General features: G+C 47.1%; 1 protein-coding gene across 1 annotated transcript in view; it reads right to left on the reverse strand.

The window, feature by feature from the left end:
- Window positions 1-19253, reverse strand: part of LOC108931533 (plexin-B2-like) — a 79947-nt gene extending 60694 nt beyond the window's left edge. Inside the window, exon 1 of the mRNA XM_029259113.1 lies at window positions 18296-19253. The gene's annotated coding sequence lies outside the window, so the exon portion shown is untranslated. The remainder of the gene's footprint in view (window positions 1-18295) is intronic.
- Window positions 19254-19676: the final 423 nt, after the last annotated feature.

Raw genomic sequence — 19676 nt, forward strand, 5'->3', positions numbered from 1 at the left:
TTAGTAATCTACGAGAATCTGAGGCTTGCTGACCTTTTAAAATGAGGGGCATCTTGTAGAACAGATCAATTTCCTATAAAGGCAAACCAAGATTAAAACACTCTAGATACTGTTCTGGGAATCTGCAGAAATTCCGGAGTAACCCCCCTTTCCAAAACCCGCTACAGGAAAAACACACGGGCAGGCTAGAGGTCAAGGGAGACTGATCACATAAGTCTAACAGGGGAATAAAACAGCCGACTCCTCCGACAAGGAGTTTCACAAACTCTGAATCCTGAAGTAGGCCTTGTGGCACATCACCCCTGGTACGGCAACGGAAATAACCTTCCTGGAAAGCCAGTTACGCGCGCCTACACTACCTTCAAGTGCACTAATCAGCAACAACTTTCTTAAAAAACACAAATGGGGCTAAAAAAAACTTTGTTAAAATCTGAATGGTCATCAAGTGGTGTCCACATCTTTCATCATCACCTCATGTTGGGTCCCTTCGGGGCAGCTAAGCCAAGACTGGTGTTCTAGGTCCTAGTCATCCCCCTGCGTGACCCATCACATTCTTGTACTTCAGTCAGATCACAGTCCCATCAGCGATGCAGGAAAACAAACAACATGGCCTGCAAACACCATAAAATATCTGGAACCCCCCCCCCCCCCGTGGCACAGACCTCATATTCAGCTCTGATGAAAAGCACAAAGAACGCAAACAAAAATACGACAAGCAAATAAAACTCAGCACACAGGTATAATTGTAATGATTCACTGAAAAAAGCTTAGCTAGTGCTGTTAAATCACAGATTTGCGAAGAAATATTTGGATGAGCCCCAGGCCATTAGGTCTCTATGTTCTCTGTAAATATACCTGCCTTTGAGCGCAGGAAACAAAATGGTTGCAACAGTCCTTGCAATCATCGGACATGTGCTTGCATTACTAAACACAGATAAGAGCTTCTGTTTATTTGCACCTGTCTCAGCAGGGTTATCATGGGCTTCGGAATCACCTGACCGTCAGTTTAGCCCAGAGGGGCGGTCCGTGAACCCAATCAACACCAAATGGCAGGACATTCCAGTGCGGTGACCTTGAAAAGATCAGGTCGGCATGCCACCACACAGCTGGCACGGGGACCGGCAACGTGCTGCCATCTTCGATCCCGATGTCATGGCTTGCGGCTCTCGGAGCATTGCGGATGTGTGCTCCAGACGTGGCAGGCATGAATAAAGAAATAAATAAAGCGATGAAAAACAAACAAACAAACGGCCATATTTCGGAAACGCATGGGAGCGAGACGGCGAAGAGGGGAAAGAGAGCATATCAGGCAGGGGATTCTTTCTGCTGAGCGCCATCTGGAAGAGACGAGGTAGATAAACAATGACAGGAGTCGACTCCCTCCGAATGTCCGTGGCATTCCACGGGAAGGATTGTCGGGGATTCAGGCTTATCAATCCCTGGCCAGATACAAAATGGAAACACAATGCAAACCCCCCCTTCCTCTTCCACCTGTACAGACTCCCAACCCGGTGCCACTTCTACCCCCCACAAAGCAGTCGAGATTTCAGAATCTCGATGATAACAGAGAAAGAATGATGGTAGGAAAGTTTTCTTGCGTGACCCGTTTTTAAAATTGGGTCAAACTTTCTAAATCTGAAAGGTAGACAAAGGACTGAAGGCCCAAGCTCGCACCGCAGCCCTCAAGAATTCACGATTAAATAAAGGCAGACAGAGTCGCCGTGGAATAAAGTTAGTCAGGATCAAGGGTGTGAAGTCAGCTAGAATTCTATCATCTCCATTCACCTATCCATCGGCAAACAGAGCCAGAATTCACCATCTAAATTCAAGACAACTGGAGGCGTTCAATTAAAAGGCTGAACCACTATGCCCATGGTGTAGTACAAAATTAGAAATGTATATCGGTTGGGGGGGGGGACAAAGTGGCATTTTCTAGGGTAAACCCTTCAAAACATAATACAGAAAAACAAAAATCAGCAGGTCCACTGAGATACGTGACATATATAGAACCCTAACCTGGAAAGACGCACATTCTTGATGCGTTCACTTCCTCTTTTCTGTTTCAGAAGAAAGGGGGGTGGTGTTAACTTTCCATAATCGAATTCTGAGGATGAGTTAAATTAATTCTGTCCTGTTTAGTCAAGACCTCCATAAAACGACCATTGTCCAGATCTTATTAAACACCTCAGATTCCAGCGCGGACCTCCCGGCCAACTGAAATTAATCTCCCGCCGCAGATGGGCCTCAAAAGCACACGGCTGCGGTCACCAACAATGAGTCCAACAGGGCGTTGCGCAATTGTAAGTCTGGGCCGACACACACCAGCACCCCACGTTCGGTAGGCTGGAGCGCTCGGCGGCAGTCAGCAGTTAGTTTCGAAGAAGCCAATTCATGAGGGCCCGATGTTCGACGGGGGCAGAGTGCAACGCAAACTAGCACCGGATTCCTCACAAGACGAACGTGCAATGCTATGCCAACAGAACTGAAAGAAAGCAGAAAATCTCTGCGATTAGGGAAGGAGAAGGGATATAAACGGCCACAATATCTATTACGCAAGCAGGAACTTCTTTAAATCTGAGAAAAACAGGTCCCGCTGCAAAATCACGAGGATCTTCAGAGCTCGGCCAGATTTCATACGAGGCAATAATCTTTGCGACGGAATATTGGAAAATTCCAATCCTATCACAAAGTTAAACGTATACATTGTTCCTCCCGAGGCCTGAACAACCAAATATGGCAAAAGGGTATAACCGAGGAAGCGCGGTCGACCTCCGTATTCTCAGAGACTGTGGTCAGGTGCCGCGTCCGTTTATTTTAACAACAATCCGATTTGCATCACAGAGTCAGCGATAGGGCTGGAAACAAATCCGGCGCACTCGAAATCAGCAGCTTCCTCTGTCCACGTGCATATCTATCGGAGAGCTTAATTCAGACAGCTTAGGGAAGCGGGAGCTGAGGAAGCGGGAAACAAGAGCCGGGCGGGAAGGGAGCACAGCCTGACAGGCGGTGGCGACAAGGGCTGCCCCTGTAGCCTACAGCGAACAGACACACACATTCCTGGAAGAACGCGGCCAGCGGGGCACAAATCAGCTGAGAGGGCTGATCTGTCACGACCGAGAGTTGCCGGGCACATCAGTGTCCGCACGCGCCTGTCAACCACCCATCAGCGAGGACCGCTTCGGCTCACCTGTCCTCTCACCGCACCGCCAAGTGACACGTGCAGATAAGCTGCGACAATGCAAAAGTGCATGTGGTAACTGTGAAAAACAGGTTACTTACCATGTGCGAGGGACTGGCGGGTTTTAAAGTCACACCCAGAAAGGCGAAACTCGGTTAAAAATAAAAATCAGATAGCTGCATCAATGCACTCAACTGGGCCGACAGCAGCATTTATCATATATATATATATATATTTTTTTTTTTTTAAACCGCATCTAAAAGCGTGGAGATAATGGCATAGAAGAAATCAGCCCCCTTTAAATGTCTGCTGAAAACGAACCAATCCCGTGGCTGTGGTGATTACCAGTGTCTTTCCCTACATCGAGGAGCTGCGAACATCTGTCAGAGATTCTGAGCAGGCTGATAATGCAATCCAGAAACCGACAGGACCGTAACACATCCTGCGCCTTGGCGGGTGAATTACTCTGAAGTAGGACAGACCGTCTCAAAGGACCCATCACGGCCCTCCACAAGGACTGTGACCAGCCTGCACATCAGTGCCTAAATCAATAGTCAGGTGACCTCCATGTCGGTTGTATCAATAAATCAATCTGGTCACCTGAATTTCCTAAACACGGCAAGCAATTGTTAGTCTTAGAAGGTTCAGTGTGTGTGACCTGGCCAATACACTAAACGCTAAATATTTCATAGGGCATATTTATTCGCCCATCAGATTACTTTTTGATACATATTCATTTCACAGGCTGAAAGAGCGCAACTTTTAGGTTAATTTATTACACTCGCAAAAGTCCCCCCCGCCTCCCCTCTCTCAGACCTTGAGCCGGAGGCCTGAACTACCACATTCCATTCTCAGGCCCATTCTTTGTGCTCCGTGCAAGGCAGATTCAACAAGTCCCGGCATGTCGAGCAAAAGCAAAGTCGCTTCAGATGTAGTTCCCAGCGTATCTTCTCGCCAGGCCCCAAACCAAAAAAAAGTTAAGACCAGTTTCCCCGATCACACTACAATAGAAAATGCAAGGGCAGGAAAGCCTACGCAAAGCAACATGAGGGAGATTCTTGGAGCATTTTCGGAAACGCTGGCTCGCGCGCAGATTTTCGGAAATTATCCTCTTCAGATAAACAACGTCGCCGAGGCAGAGCAGGGGCTTCGGCAAGCCCACATCGCGCAGCTTATCCGCCCGCGTAACCGCTTGTTGACCACTGCAACAATTTTAAAACCAAACTTACACCCCAGATATTGGGAGCCTAATGCTCTTATCATTGGCGCCCACCAAATGACTGAACGCACTTCACTTTAATGGCTGTCAGCCCTCGGGGGGTCTGCAAAGATACACCCGATCAGTAACAGAGGCCCGTCACCGAGGCTTAGCGCTGTGCTAACATGACTCATGCAGCAAAACACCACGTAGCCCTAAATATGAGAAACTTTCCCTTGTTTAAAACTGTATTAGTCTGCTTCTTTGAGAAATTGCATCATTTAATCTGTCGGGTTAAACAAGGATGCAGTGGGAGTCCTTACAAAAATCTGGCAACACGTTTAATTCCCTGTATTAAAGCTTCCTACTGTATGTAAAATACGCAGAGTATACTAGGGTACCTTAGTAAGGGGATATGTGTTGTGAATGTTGCTGCCATTTGTTGCCAGGTGCTGGGCCACACCCTCCCTCGTGGAGATCGGGAAGGAGGCAGAAGAGCCTCGACCGCACTCCAGAGGAGAGCCATATGCCAAAACAATGAGACATCGCATCTGTGACCGCGACTTGATGGAGATCAAAAACCCATTCTTGTCTTAATTAGGCGGCTACATGCAGGGAACAAACACCTTTTTAATTGGTTCCTTTGCAAAGCTTCTCAAATTCCATACTGTGAATACGCTAAAAAAAAAAAAAAAAATTAAATATTTCCATTACATTCCTTTTGTCTTTGCCTCTTAACAGCAGTCTTAACAGCCCCAACAAAATTTCCTTTAGGAAGAAAAATGTTATCTACTCAAGTGCAGAGAGATCATTATTCAAAACAAAAAAAAAATACTGATAAAGGAAAACAGCTGACAGTTTCAGAAGAGTAGTTGGGAAAGAACTGCACACCTAATGGGGTGAGTGGAGGGGGGCACTCACAGTCACTGTGGTGAAGTGAAATGCTCCAAGAAGCAGGAAGGCAGTGGCCAGGCCATTGCTGTGCCACGTTCATAGGTCAAGAAGAGTGGCAGGCTGAACAAATGCAATGGAAGTGACCAGTGCTTCTGTTTGGGTCCGCTGCACAGCCCCCAAAATGCACGGTACAGCCATGAGCAGCACATGCACCTCCGGCAGAACAAATAAACCACTTCAAATGTGATGGATGCGGGGGACACAGCAGGGAAGGGAAAATACAGAAATGAACATTGGGGGGGAAAAAATAATTTTTTTTTTTTTTTTATATTATAATCCATCCACCAACACAAACCACCCCCAGTCAGTCATAATTATGTTTCCCTTTGACAGGACTGCAGAAGAGCCTTCTGATTGATATTCCAGACCAACTTAATTAATTAAACCCTTGATTGTTCATTATGCTACGATTTGCTGCAAAAGCTGGAGGTGCTGCTCTGGCCTTCAAAACGTAATTATTCTATTGTCCAGTTTATTACAACACAATAATTCCTTGGTGACTTTACCAATCATAAAAAGAGGGATCAGGAGACTGTCAGTAATTCATAAAAAAAAAAAAAAAAAAAAAAAAAAAAAAATTCAGCTTTGGAAACAAATATTTACAAAGAAAAGTATTTTAAAAAACATCTAACCCTCTGTGTCATGCAACAGGCTGACTGGACCTTGTATAAAAAGCGCCGGCTTTTGTACTGACAATGTTTAAGTTGCGCATGTGGACGTGGCCCCCCCTGGCCAGTCATGCCGATCGGGTGTCTGCATGCTGGCTGCAGGAGAACGTCCAGCCATTAAGCAGCAATGGACAAAAAAAAAAAAAAGAGGACATTCCGCTCTGAACAAAGCGAAACTCCACGGGGACAAAAGGAATGCCATACCGTGACTGGTAGGGTAAGGACACCCTTCCAACAGCCGACATTAAGCAGACACAGATCCCCCCTCCCAGGGTGGGAAGAAATGTGGTATATTGTCCTCTCTCCAATGGCCTCCTCTAGCTCCTTGTTTAAACTTCAGCACTCTGGTTACAGCCAAGAAGACCATCAGCAGATCTGCTTACCCACACCTACCAGTCCTGATCACTTGTTATACGCCAACCAGACTGCTCGGCTCCTCCAGTTCTAGTCACTTTGCGGTGCCGCACTTGGTCTAAAAACCAAGAACCTTTGGGCTTTTCATCTGGCTCCAGTGTGGTGGAACGATCTCCCCCTCTCACTCAGAACTGCTGAATCCCTCGACATTCAAAAAGAGCCTCAAAAAAGGAAAAAAAAAAAAAAAAAAAAAAAAAACACATTCAGACCCACTTCTCTCCTGGTCTGTTGTTCCATAAGCCTTCACAATATTTTTTGTTAAAAAAGCTGCTATACAGCGGTATTGGACCAACTCTTTCATGCGTCATTGCTGAAATTCACTTTTGTTTACCCTGAGCAGCATGTGGCTTTGGAGAAAGGCATCTGCTAAATGAATAAATGCAATAGTAAATATACGGGGAATGTTCCACTGTGCTCTCAAGTGCAAACGGTCAGCTTTGAGCAGAGAGCCATACTTCCCTAGCAGGGGTTGCAAACAAACTGGAGAGGACACTGTAAAATTCACATGAAAAGAGACAAGCGGAGTGCCAATCGGTAAGAATGAAGAAAGTGCGGTCAAAATGACCATCAGAACAGCCTTTCATGTAGGATAAATTAAAACAAGCATCAGCCGGTTCCAAAATCACTGATTTCACAAACAGAGCGAAGGATGAGGAGGCCAAGCTACTTGGCATCACATGAAGAGGAGTGGGCCCTGGTGTCCTTGAGCCGTAACGGTGACCTGCGGCACGGATCTGCTCCGTGGGGGTGAGGGGGTGGCAGCCTGCTGCTCACCAAGCCGAGTCAAACAGAGCCCTTATCCCTCACCCCTCTGTTTGCTCCTTACCTCCTAATGAGATCCTGCATTTGATACAGACCGCCTCAAGGCGGGGGTGAGAAGGACGCGTAAACACACACACACACACACACACACACACACACACACACACACACAGAGAGAGAGAGAACAAGGACACAACACCCACCTGGCTGTGGCAGGGTGGGGGGGAAACGGTGGGAGTCAGAGGGGGAGGCGCAGGTGCGATTGGAGTCAGACACACTGGCTCGCGGATAGAATTAAATTATTGATCAGATGACAGATTGCATTATAAGGAATTCCAGGATTTGCAGCCTTGCCCGGGATTACTTTGGAGTGGTGGCGGACGAGCGAGCCTTCGCTTTTGAGGAAGAGAAGGGCCACAAGTGAGCAGAGGACCAGTTCTCGTGGCTTGCGATGCTGCCCGTCCCGGCAGATTGATTCCCAATTAAACCTGTCTGGCAGGTATCTCATCACTGTCACCAATCACCCATCCATGAGTGTGTTCAAATAAAATTGGTGCTATTGAGAAAGAAAAACGCAGTGTACTTTACTCCACTACTCTTCATGACAGCTGGGATCCAGTTATGACGTTAACAACAATAGGTCTGGTCAAACCCCCTGTAGAAAGCAGGCACGGAAGACAAGGGATTTATTTTTAGCTAGCCTCTCAGGGGGTATTTATAGAGTTTTACCCCATAAGTACATTAAAGGGCTCTGATATTAGGAGTGGAGGAAGGGCCCGAAACACTTACAGAACATTTCACACCGCATCACCTCTGTGAAGCGCGAACCCCCCCGTTTTTTTTCCCCAACCCGCTCTCACCTGAGACACCCTGCAGCATCTCTGGCTCCCCCTGAGTGGACCCAGCAGCAGCAGCTCGAAACAATCCAGTTAAAAGCCGAACTCGACCGCTTCCTCTGCTTTCGCAAGGAATCCGTGCTGCAGACAGCGAAGGAGAGTCAAGCCGGCAAAACAACCCTGCGTCTGCATTAATCTTTAATAAGTGATGTCTAATGTTCAAGTGAAAAACAAAAACAAAAAAAACGCCAGGATTCTTGGCTGGGGTCAAAAGTCAATGGTTACGATTGATATTTTTTAAAAAAAAAAAAAAGACAGGTCAATACTCATTACGAAGCTGCGTTTACATTTAAATACTTAAATATGTCAAATTTACACCTCTCTGCAACAGCTTCCTGGTCCTTCTCACAAGAGCACATGGAAACAGGATCTCTGAACTCAGCTAGTCTTTACTCTTCAACTCTTCAAGCTGGGCGACGATGTTGGAAGAGGGTTCAAGAAGCAGACAAACTTTTGACTCTACTTGTGTACGTTCTCTGGGTATATGTAGCATCTCTGGTGTGTGGCTCGTGTCAGTGTGTAATATCCTGGGCTGCTCATCGCTGTATTCTAATATCTTCGGATCACTATTGCCCTTAAACCCAACAGCAACATTTAAACTTGCATCTAGTATCTCGTCTCCCCATTTTAAGCCTGATGATGTTCTGTCTGGTTTATTTTTAATGCTTAAATTCAGAATTATTTGGCCAACAACCAGCTATATTAGAAACAGCCAGTTCAGAATGCCCACCAGCATCATTGACTTTACCAAGAGTAACCAGATTCTGAACCTCCAGAGCACTTGTATGAGGTGGTCTGGAACTGGAACATAAGCGCATGAGTGAGACTGGGGTCAAAATATTAATTAAAAAAAAAAAAAAAAAAAAAACTTTCCCCACTCTTTTCTCATCTAGGGTATGAAAGGAGGCGAGGTGGATCAGAACGAAAACACTTCACCGGTTTAAGCAGCTCTTATGACTGCTTTAAAAAGGGTTCCTTATCAGCAAGAGTATGTGCTAAAGTCAGTCTCTTGATAGGGCAGCTGTAATATAGTGCAAACCGTCACACCCTCAATCCATTGCGGTTTGTCATAATTTCAAGAGGACCACGCTCTGGTTACTCATCCTTTGAGACAAACATGTTTGGGTGTACATGCACATCCCTCGTGGTGCGAGTGGCGAGCGTTCCGTGTCGCAACACGTTTACTCCAGCCTTACTCGTCCAAACCGGACCTGTCCTGAACACACGAGCTTTTTAAACTCCAGAAAAAGGACTTCCGTTCAAGAATCAGCAGCAGATAGTGTAGCGGTTAGAGCTATGGCCTTGGATGTGAAGACCTAGTTTCGAATCCCACCCCCTGCTGTAGTGGCCCTGATTCAGCTACTTACCCTAAATTGCTCCAGTGAAAAGTATGCAGCTGGAAAAAAAAATGGGCAAATAATTTTAAGTATCTTTAGCATGTGTCGTTTTGGAGAAATGCATCAGCTAAGAGAATAAACATAAATGTTATAAATAATGGAGAATTTTCAAAACTGTCTGGGAGTTATTTCTTCCTACTAAAGAACATTCTTGTAAGTTTTCATTCCTTGGGTAATCTGATTTTTTCAAAACCGGATACAACAGCACCACAGACCAAAAAGACCAACACCATAGAAGGCATCAGACACGTTTCCCATGTGCTCCTATTCCGGTACAGCGGACCAAAGAATTCAGCAAAATATGCTGGGACTTTACCAGTCCTATAAAGCTCAACTACTTCCATGTGACCGACTAACTACAAAACAGTAAAGTACAACATTCACTAAAAAATTTCAGCCCCAGGTGCGAAACACTGCTATGGAAAAACTACTATTTTAGGTACAAAGTCTGGAATTTGCAGTTGGGGGGGTCAGAAATGGAGAAAGGGGGAGGAAATACGGAGTCCATGCCTTTTGAGAGCTCACCTAGAGAGCACAGACAGACGGAAATGCCATTCTGAGCTCAGTGGAGGGCTGCACAACTTTCCCGTAATAAATAAAAGAGCTGGAACAACATCAGCATCAGTACGCTGTAAATAAAGTCAAGCTTAGGCTCACTCCCTGTGCAGCTCCGAACCGTCGGAGTCCCGGCAACCACTGTCCCACATCACACCGAAACAGCGGGCGGAAAAAAGGCCGCGTTCTGGAAGCTGATGCGATCTGGAAGTCCAAATTGGCAGCCGGACGGCTGTAAACATCGCAAGCTGCAAGGGCCCACACTGGAAGAGGAGTGAAACGAGCGACACGACTTCCATAAAAGGGGGCACTGACCCCAGTCGCAGCCGCCCTTGTCATTACAGGTCTGGCCAGCAGGAAGATCATTGCAGCAATTCTGGAGGTTTGAGAGGAAGCAGCAGCAGCAGGAGCCAAACAGGAAACGCCAACACATGGCCTCTTTTGTCTGCACATGCATAAACATATACAATTTTTTTGCAAGCCACAATGATCCACGGCGCGGGTGCAAAAAGCGCCTGCCGACCGGACTTCGAGGTGGTGCTGCAGCTCCAAGGTCAAGCCGAAACAGACATCTCGTAGTCCACAACGAGGACGGAAATTAACTTTCAACAATTTCTGCCAAAAGAAACCTTCCCCAAGGTTAAGGGAGAAAACTGCTAAGCGAGTGGTTGCATATATAAACCCATGACTGTAACACACTTTTGGCATGTTTACATAGCGCACAAACTCTGGAAACCTATACAGTCTGGGTTTTCTTATTGTTACAGGCAACCTTTGAGTTACTAAACTAATTCGTATCTGAAAACAGCACAGATAAATATTTTAAATACCAAAAGCCAATGGGGCAAAATAATAACGCATTCCCAGCCCATCTGAAAACAACCTAATATTCCCAATGATCACTGAAACACTGTAAAACACCTGTACAACCATCAACCCACAATTTCAACACAATATAACACACATTTACAGTTATTAATTTAGCTGACATTTTTCTCCAACGCAACATACATCTCAGCAAACAATTAAAAAAAAGAATTTAAAAAGAAAAATTTAGTCGTGTTATTTCCAGACCATGCTTGGAAATCCCAGGACAGTTTTCTGTCTCCCCTGAAAATCCCAGGTCCACAGTTACAGGATGAGCAATAAACAAAGCAGGGATGCGCTTGAGCACATCACGTTCATTGGAAACAACTTTCTAAAACTGCACACTTATGTATGCCAAAATGTGCACGCTTAGCCCAAAAACCATCAGCTGGACTTTTCCTGCCAATTGTTCGGCTATCTCTGCAATCATTCAATGAAATAACACACTCGATAACTCCACTCCTGTGGAATTTCAATACACTTCCTAAAATGCCATAACCAAAGCAACACGGTCACATTCCTAACACACCAACAGACGGAGATCTGGATGCTACAGTTGCAGACTACAGCACATTACAGCACAGCACTTACACTTCACTTGTGAAATACAAGACTTCCACATTTTTTTTGGACACGAATCAGATAAACTTCGCTGTACTGGTCTTTTTTCGTTCCGTAACTCAAAAACTGGGTATCAAAAGCCAAGAACCGTTATAGCTAAATTTTGGATAAAGAGTTTGTAAATGCAAGGATGCCTGTATTGCTTGCAATCCCTCTGTGTGGTTGACTCAGTCCGGATGAACGAACGTCCTCACCCTACCAGAGGACAGCCTTGGAGCGGAAAGCACAAAGAGGCAAGGCAGCACCTGCTTTGCGTAGAGAGCACACAACACTTTTCTTAAGACGAGCACTGCAGCCCGAGGCAAGGCTGAAGTTAGATCAATGCCCAAATCCAAGTGAAGGCCAGCGGTTTGAAACACGGTGGTGTACAGACAGGCATAGCGGGAGGCGATTACCATCGATGGGCTGCCTAACCCCGCTGACATGTTTATGGGAATCGCTGGGATTCCAGGAGCTTATCACCCCACTAAGGAATGCACCTTCGAGGGCAGCAAGGCCAAGGAGAGCCTGGAGACCTTCCAGCCTTTAAGAAAATAATCAAGCTGCCCCGATCTGTAGACCTTATTTTCAGATTGGGCTCCCTGGGGAAGTGCAAGGGTTGACCCTTGGGTAAGAAAACATACACATGAACCTAGCAGACTCTGAGAGAGCTCCGCACTTCCCTGACAAACCAAATCAAGAGCAGGGTTGGAATGTGCTGGCCTCTGGCCCGCTCTGCCACTAAGTCCAGCGACAGAGTCGTGATTTACTGCAAGTAAACACATGGGAAACAAATTACCCCGACCCAGAAGCAGCGCTCACAGGGCTAATTAGACGATCCTCTTGAACTCCAATAGTAACACTTCTTCGGGACCCCAACAGATGTTAAGGAGCATATTTATTGACAAGTCTGTGACATTCATGGAGAGTCGATGTGGAGTTGTAGCCTTGTGAAATGAACTTGGCAAAAAGAATAACAGACCCCATAAAGTACTCCACAAGTAACATGTGGTAGTGCAGTGGAATATTGAATACTGCTACTAAAGAAAGACATGTTCAAATAAATCAGTTTAACTCACTAAAGTCATACTTTAACTGCAAGCAATGATATCGTAGTACAGTTTACCAGGAGCAGAGAGAACATAGGAGTTAAAAAGAAGGTTCCTGGTTCAAGTACCAGAAGGGTTTTTTTTTTCAGTAGGACCCTGTAGCACACCACTTGACCTGGATTAGTTCAGTAAAATATTCAAATGTATAAATGGGAAAAAAAGAGAGAAAAATATCCTTTTATCAATGATTGCAAAGCAACTTAATGTTTCATCAACTTAAAAAAAAAAGATCAGAACGCAAATACTGGAGACGCTGACATGGCTACCTCGCCGATTCATCACCCCCTCAGTATCAGAGGAGTGCAGCTTGGACTGACCTTCATCGGCAGCTGCAGTCAGGACAGTGACCCCAGCCCCCACATCTGTCACCCCCCCCGAAACAGCCTTGCAGAAAGCAGCCTTGGGCCGCTGCCCATTTTTCTTCCTCTTCATAATTAATCACCAAAAGCGCACGTAAGAGGAAAGCAATATCCTACTGCTACTAGGCTATTAACACAAAGCAGCAGGACTTAATATTAGCTGTATTGTACAAATGATAATTAAAAATAATCCTGGTGCGAGGCAGTCGCTCTGTTTGAGGATTAGCCGCGTCGTTGCTCACGTTCGGAAAATTAGTCCTTTCCCTGAATGGGCCTTTAATGCAGCGACATACCAAAAGTGATCTCTGAGAGAGAGAGGGCGACAGAGGGGGGGGGGGCACATCAGGTAACAATAGGGTATGGCAGTTTTCACTCACTCTTTATGGCTAAAACTAAAAATTTCCTTAAAACAAATTGCAAAGGCAGGAATTGCACCTCTGCAAATCAACCATCCCCAAGTTCTAATATCATCTACCACTTTGTTTTGTTTTTTTAAACTATTTAATTCTACATTTAGAAAAGATGTAGTGCACAGAACAAAGCTTTAAAAAAATTATGTAAGCATCTGATTAACAAAAACAGACTTCTGAAAGTGTCCCTTGTGGGTTTAGCAGAGTACTTCCCTGAGAATTACAGACCCCTTAAAATAGACAATAACAGACAATTGAAACTCTCTCTCTCTCTCTGTAAGCCAAGCAGAGTTTGAATAGTTTCTTTCCCCCTCTGCAGAACTCTTAATGAATTCATTGAAGATTGAACGCAGATACAGACGAATTGGCTTCCAGGTTACAGAAATAGAAAAATAATAAGCCAAATTAAATTTGGTTGTGCCGTATCATCATCATCTCCACTCTGAATATGGAAAAAGGCACAACAGCTTCATGCATCTCAATTTTAAAGAGTGAAAAGGATACCCCCCCCCCCCCAAGGGATTCCTTGCCGGGTTCGAACGAGACATCTAAAATGACCCTTTAACCACTTGGGTCTGACCATAATCACTAAGCAGAATGAGAGCGAAACCATGGAGAAGGGATGAGCGGATGGCTCTGGGAGTAGGAGGTACGAGGTGGGCGACGGCATGCGTTATGTGTGAGGGCGATGCAGAAGGGTTCTGGCCCACAGGTTCAGTAGCGCCAACAGCTGTTCATTAAAAGGCGTGAGAAAGGGTGAGATCTCGCCTACAGCGCTTGTCGCTGCCTCAGCGGCTTCGTTAGCCGCACAGACCGAGCTCAGGGAGGGTGCTGTCGGGTAAGGTGTGGCGTGGGTGGGGCTGGGGTCAAAAGCATCCAGTGGCATCACATTTTGTCACATACTGCCAGGACCAAATAATATCAGTAATAACTCTTTGGCGTTATTCTCAAATACATTCCCCGGGTAACACTGGCACCCTCCAACCTTGTCACGTTGATGCCATCCAAGTTACACGCATACATATATCTAACAGAAATGCCAACGCACCACATGACTCACTGTGGTCACTGAACCCAAAGCATGGAAGCATCTCAATCCAAGAATGTAAAGCTGCTTGAGAAGACCACCAACCCAGAACCAACCTGAAACAACAGACCGAGTTGTGACCCAGACAACCGCAAACCCTCAAAACCCACACCCTCAACGACAGCGGACACTTCAGCGAAGCACTGGGTCTCTCAGATGAGGTCAAGTCAGAGGGCTGGGAATGCACACACACTCAAATTAGTGGGCGCGATAAATACAGCAAGGCACCAGGCAGTTCCCCCAGCTCTGCCACCAATCCCAGACACAGGGGGTCCGGTCCCTCACGTTACTAGCAGGCCTGCCCCAAAGCAAGGCTGCTGCTGCAGCTCAGCGTCCAACCGGGCGGCAGATGGATATACGGCCCATCCTCTGCTTAAAACAGTTCTGTTCCGATGACCTTGTTTTGAGTCAAAACCCACCCTTTATTACGAGAATCGTGGATGGATGGGGCAAGAGCCATCAAGTCCAGTTTGACTCACTTTCATGGTTTCCAAGGCATGGCAGGAAAGGAAGGGGTTGTCCAGTGCGTTCTTCCATGCATATTGATGGGGTGCGAGTTTTGGGAGAAACACGCAAACTCCACACACCCTGAGAAAGACTCGAAGCCCACGCACACCAAGCAGCTCAGGATCCGTGAGGCACCAGCTTTACCCACTGAGCCACCACGCCCTCAATACACACGAACCATAAGGACGTAGGAACAATTAACATTCACGAAATCTACATTGCATCAAACAATGGGCGTTGTTATACTTTTTTTAGTAGCTTCACAAATTATTCATGTTCATATTAATACAAAACGGTAACAAACACAGAACAGCATCATAAACATATTTTCATGTTGCACTACTACTTTCACTTTCATTTCAAAATATATCGCCGTCAGCTTCGTCATCGCCAACAGAACGCTCGCCCTTTCCCTTGCTAGCTGTTTTACGGAAAAAGTAACTTGAAGGGAATCGCAAACAAAAAGTTTGCGCACCGAACACATCCGCTGCCCGCCACCCGAGCTCTGACAGAGACCGAACGAACGAATATGGATGCGACGTGGCAGCACGACAATATTATCGTATCGTTAACGACAGGACTCAAGTAAGATAAATGGAATGGGACGGCCATCGTAAGTTGGGTTAGACGGAACTTGCGTCATAACTCGCGAACTACCTGCACTAGACACAAAACACAACAGAGTAGTCCAGCGCCCTCACGGAGGTTCCGTAGAACTCAAAGTCCGCACTTGTGGTTTTCTACAGAACCGCACAGGTGTGCGGATTTGAGATGAACAGGAACAGAATAAGAACAACTCCGGCGGTCGTTTAACGCGACCCCTACGAACGCAGATGCCGACGCTCGCCGAGACGAGAAGCCCGGCGGATCTACACTCTCCTGCCACAGGGCACGGTCTCGCAAGAAGCAGAGCGAAGAACCTGAAAGAAAACCCACCGAGGACGTTCCCGCTGCTACATCCTGCCGTATCCAAGTAAACAAAATAGTTTCTCGCCGCAGCGTTCTGCTCCGAAGGCAAACAGCACCAATTTGTCGAGGCAGATCCACGTACCTCAGAAGCCACGGATGTTGCAGCTGATCAGTACTGACAACCCCCTCCCTCATGATCACCTGCTCCCAAACAGTGTTATTCTAGCCTAAATATGAGTATAGGTATCAGAGGACTAATAAGTGCGGCAAGCAGACATTTAAAGGATCTTAAAAAATATATTTTCAGCAATTAGCAACTGTTTCCCTGAGGCGAACCTATTCCTGCTTATTCACAAAGAATTCGGTAACCCCTCCACGGGGCACTGCTGGTCTCAGATGGCCTGCGCTTCCAGTAAACACCTGACTTGCTTGGTTCAAATCCAGCACACCTTGGGCCCAAGCCCAGAAGCCCAAGAATTTTGACCCAAACACCTACCCCACTTCCCCGAACCGGCCGTCAGAGAGTCACTCTAATCCTGCTCTGCTGGAATTTCCAGAAGGAACACGTCTGCACAGTGTTATTTTAAATTTAAAAAGAGAAAAAAAAAAAAAAAAAAAAAAAGAGGATAATCCCTGCAGTGCATCCTTTCCTTTTACCCTGTCCTCACGTGAGGTGAGGGGAGAAGACATGGCGGGAGGACAGGGACGAGGGATTCCCAGGGGAAACAAGGCTGTACAGTGAGAGCAGGCACCAATCCTGGAGGAGACGGGTACGACTGGGCAGAACGCATCGGGGGCCCAGGAAGCACATGAATGGGTCCACTGTGTCCACGTTCAAGAGCAAAAACAAATAAACAAGGCAATCACTGATCAAGAGGAACAGAGACACACAAAAACATGCAAAACAGGGCTCTCGCATTGTCCAGTAACACTGAACCCAGGTAAAGTGACACGCTGCCTGCACGGAACTCGGTGCGATGCCAACTTGGTCAAAAACGGATGCACGAGTTTCAAAGGTTTACTCGGGCTGGAGATCCCGGGGACGTGATAGTACTGGAGCCCTGTGCGTGCCTGTGTGTAAATGTGGAATTTGGACAGGAGCCACAGGGGCCCCAACGCACGTCGGCGGAGATTTCGGCTCACGTTGTAACAGTTACGCTGACACACAACGCTGTGGGGGCCGGCGGGCAGTGTACTTTCCACTCTACCCTTCGCATGGGAGGTGCTTCCGTTATTCAAGGTACGATGAGGGACGAACGTGAGCGGCGGCGGCACCTCCTCCAAATCGCCAAGGGGAATGTGAAAAAGAGCGCGGGGAGGGGGGGGGTCGCGGGGAGTCTTGCTCTCGTTACTCGAACACCGCGCTGAGGGGGAGGCTTCGTGAAAAAGCACAGAAGTTAGAGCGTGTGCTGTGCCCCTACAGCATACGCACACACGGAGCTCTCCGTGTCACACTCTCGCACCGTAATGCGTAACGCCAAGTGTGCCGACGTACAGCTTTCACTATATTAATGTACCACTGTAACAATGTACCACTCCAAGTGAGTCAACGTCCCACTTGTACAACTGCAACAGTGTATCAAAGTACCAGGGCAACAGTGTGTCTATGTACCAATACTGTGACATTGTGTCAATGTACCACTGGTAGAACTGAAACAGTGTATCATCAATGTACCAGTAACAGTGTGTCAGTGTCCAGTGCCACAGTGTGTACCAGTAAGTGTGTTGATGTACCCCTCTAACACTGTATAATAAGTGTACTGGTCTAAACGTGTACTTGTACCCTAGGCTAAAGTATACACATACATATACCAATCTAGAACTAACAAAATAAATGGGACTAAGAGTGCAACATTGTTGTACAATATACCCCTCGAACAAGGTGCCAGTGTAACAATCAATGTTCCAACAATGTATAAATACACCAATGTAACACTAACAGTGTAAAAGGAAACAAGTACAACTAACAGTGTATCCACATAGTCTCTTGATATACAAAGAAAACACCAGTAGCGGTGAATCACGGTAACGTACCAATTCAACAGTAAGTGTAACAATGCACGAAGAACACGGAAACGGTGTTAGGAGTGAAAAAATGTACCAGTGTAACAGTTGCTAGGAGTGTAAACAAGGGGTGTTTCGGCGTAACACTGGAAGAGTAAACAGAGTAAGAGAAGGTGGTACACTAGAAAAGACGAATCGCCGGCGCCGGGAAACTTGGCCCACGGCGATCGATGGGCTCGAACTCCGTGTCAAAAGCCCCGATGTCCCCGATCGCTCCGACCGATCTGCCCGTCCGTCCGTCCGTCCGTCCGTCCGACGAAAGCAGGCAGCGATCGGCTCGTCCGCGGCGGCGCAGGCAGCGCAGGCGGCGCAGGCGACGCAGGCGACGCAGGCAGCGCAGACAGCGCAGGGTTCAACTCACCTCGGAGCCGCGCTTTCCGATCGCAGTTCGCCAGAGTCCTCCGATTTAGGGCTTTTCTTTCCCTTGTCTTCTCCTTCAGTCGGAAATGAATAAATCCTGGAGCCACGACAAAAACTTCACATGTTTCTTTCTCCCGACCCGAGGCAGCGGCGCAGAGGACGAGCGAAAGGAGCGCGCATTCCCGGGAACGCGGCGCGCGGAGTCGGACCCCTTCGACGAGCCGCAGCCGGGAACGCGGAGCTGCGGAGCTGAGGAGCCGAGAAAGAGCGAACACGTTCTCTCCACGCCCAGGTGGGGCTCGGTCACATGACCGGCCCAGGTGTGTTTCCTGTTCGGGGCGCGAGCCGGCCGGAGACGCGCACCTGTGAGAGCTGGGAGCGGCGCTGGCGCTGGCGCTCGAACAGGAAGCGGGGGACGGGGACGGGAGCGGGGAAGATGGGAGAGAGAGGAGCGGCTTTCTCCTCCCCCTCGACGGGTACAAAAGGGTGAGCCGGGACGGCGGGAGGGTTCGTTTGACACGGCGCGCGCAGAGCGAGGATAACAAACAAAGTAGCGAAGCGCAGAAACAATGTAGAAACAATGTGGAAAGGGAGTAGAAAAACCGCCGCCCCTCCTCCTCCGGCACACGAGGTCCGCCCGCCCTCCGCCACCAACGCTCGGATCAACAAGTAAAGTAAAACTAAGTAAAACCGCGGTATCTTGGGCTTAAGCCTTCTCCTGCTGGGTCACAGTCTTAACAGCGGCTCCCCGGACCGGTTCCATCGGACCGAAGATTCACCAACTTAGGAAAACAGGCGTAGTAACGCGCTTCACTTCAAGATGCCTTAACCATCCTCTGCGGTGCCCCTAAATCGCGCTAAAAGTCTGCGCTTATAATAACAATAGGGTTGAAAGTAGCGAGGTGGGTGTTGTTTTGCAAACACCCCCCCGGAGAGCAGGGACGAGGAGAACTGCGGGCTATTTAAAAACACCAATAGGGGAAATTACAGCAGTAACAATAGCAATTTATAATAAAATCACTACTAAAACAGTATTGCATTTAAGTGGTAATGCATGCTGTTTTCTCCAAAAACCTTAATAACCTGGCATTTTTTTTTTTTCCAGTTTGGCAACTGAATGTCTTTGATTTACTACACTTTGATCACGTTAGTGGTGAAGATGGATCACAAACGGCTCCCAGAGCTTGGATTTCCATCTTCTTCTGTTTCAGAGAAGCAACTTTCAAACTATCATTTGTAGGAGAGTATTTTGTAGGCTTTAAAAAGTCTCTGACAGCAGCTATGGGATTATATTTTGAGAAAACAATGCTCTTGATTCATATGTCATACTTGGAGAACCAACTCATGGTTGTCTAAATCACACCCACACGCACACTGTCAGA

The sequence above is a fragment of the Scleropages formosus genome, chromosome 2 (assembly GCF_900964775.1).
Source record: "Scleropages formosus chromosome 2, fSclFor1.1, whole genome shotgun sequence".
In the NCBI taxonomy this organism is placed as follows: Eukaryota; Metazoa; Chordata; class Actinopteri; order Osteoglossiformes; family Osteoglossidae; genus Scleropages; species Scleropages formosus.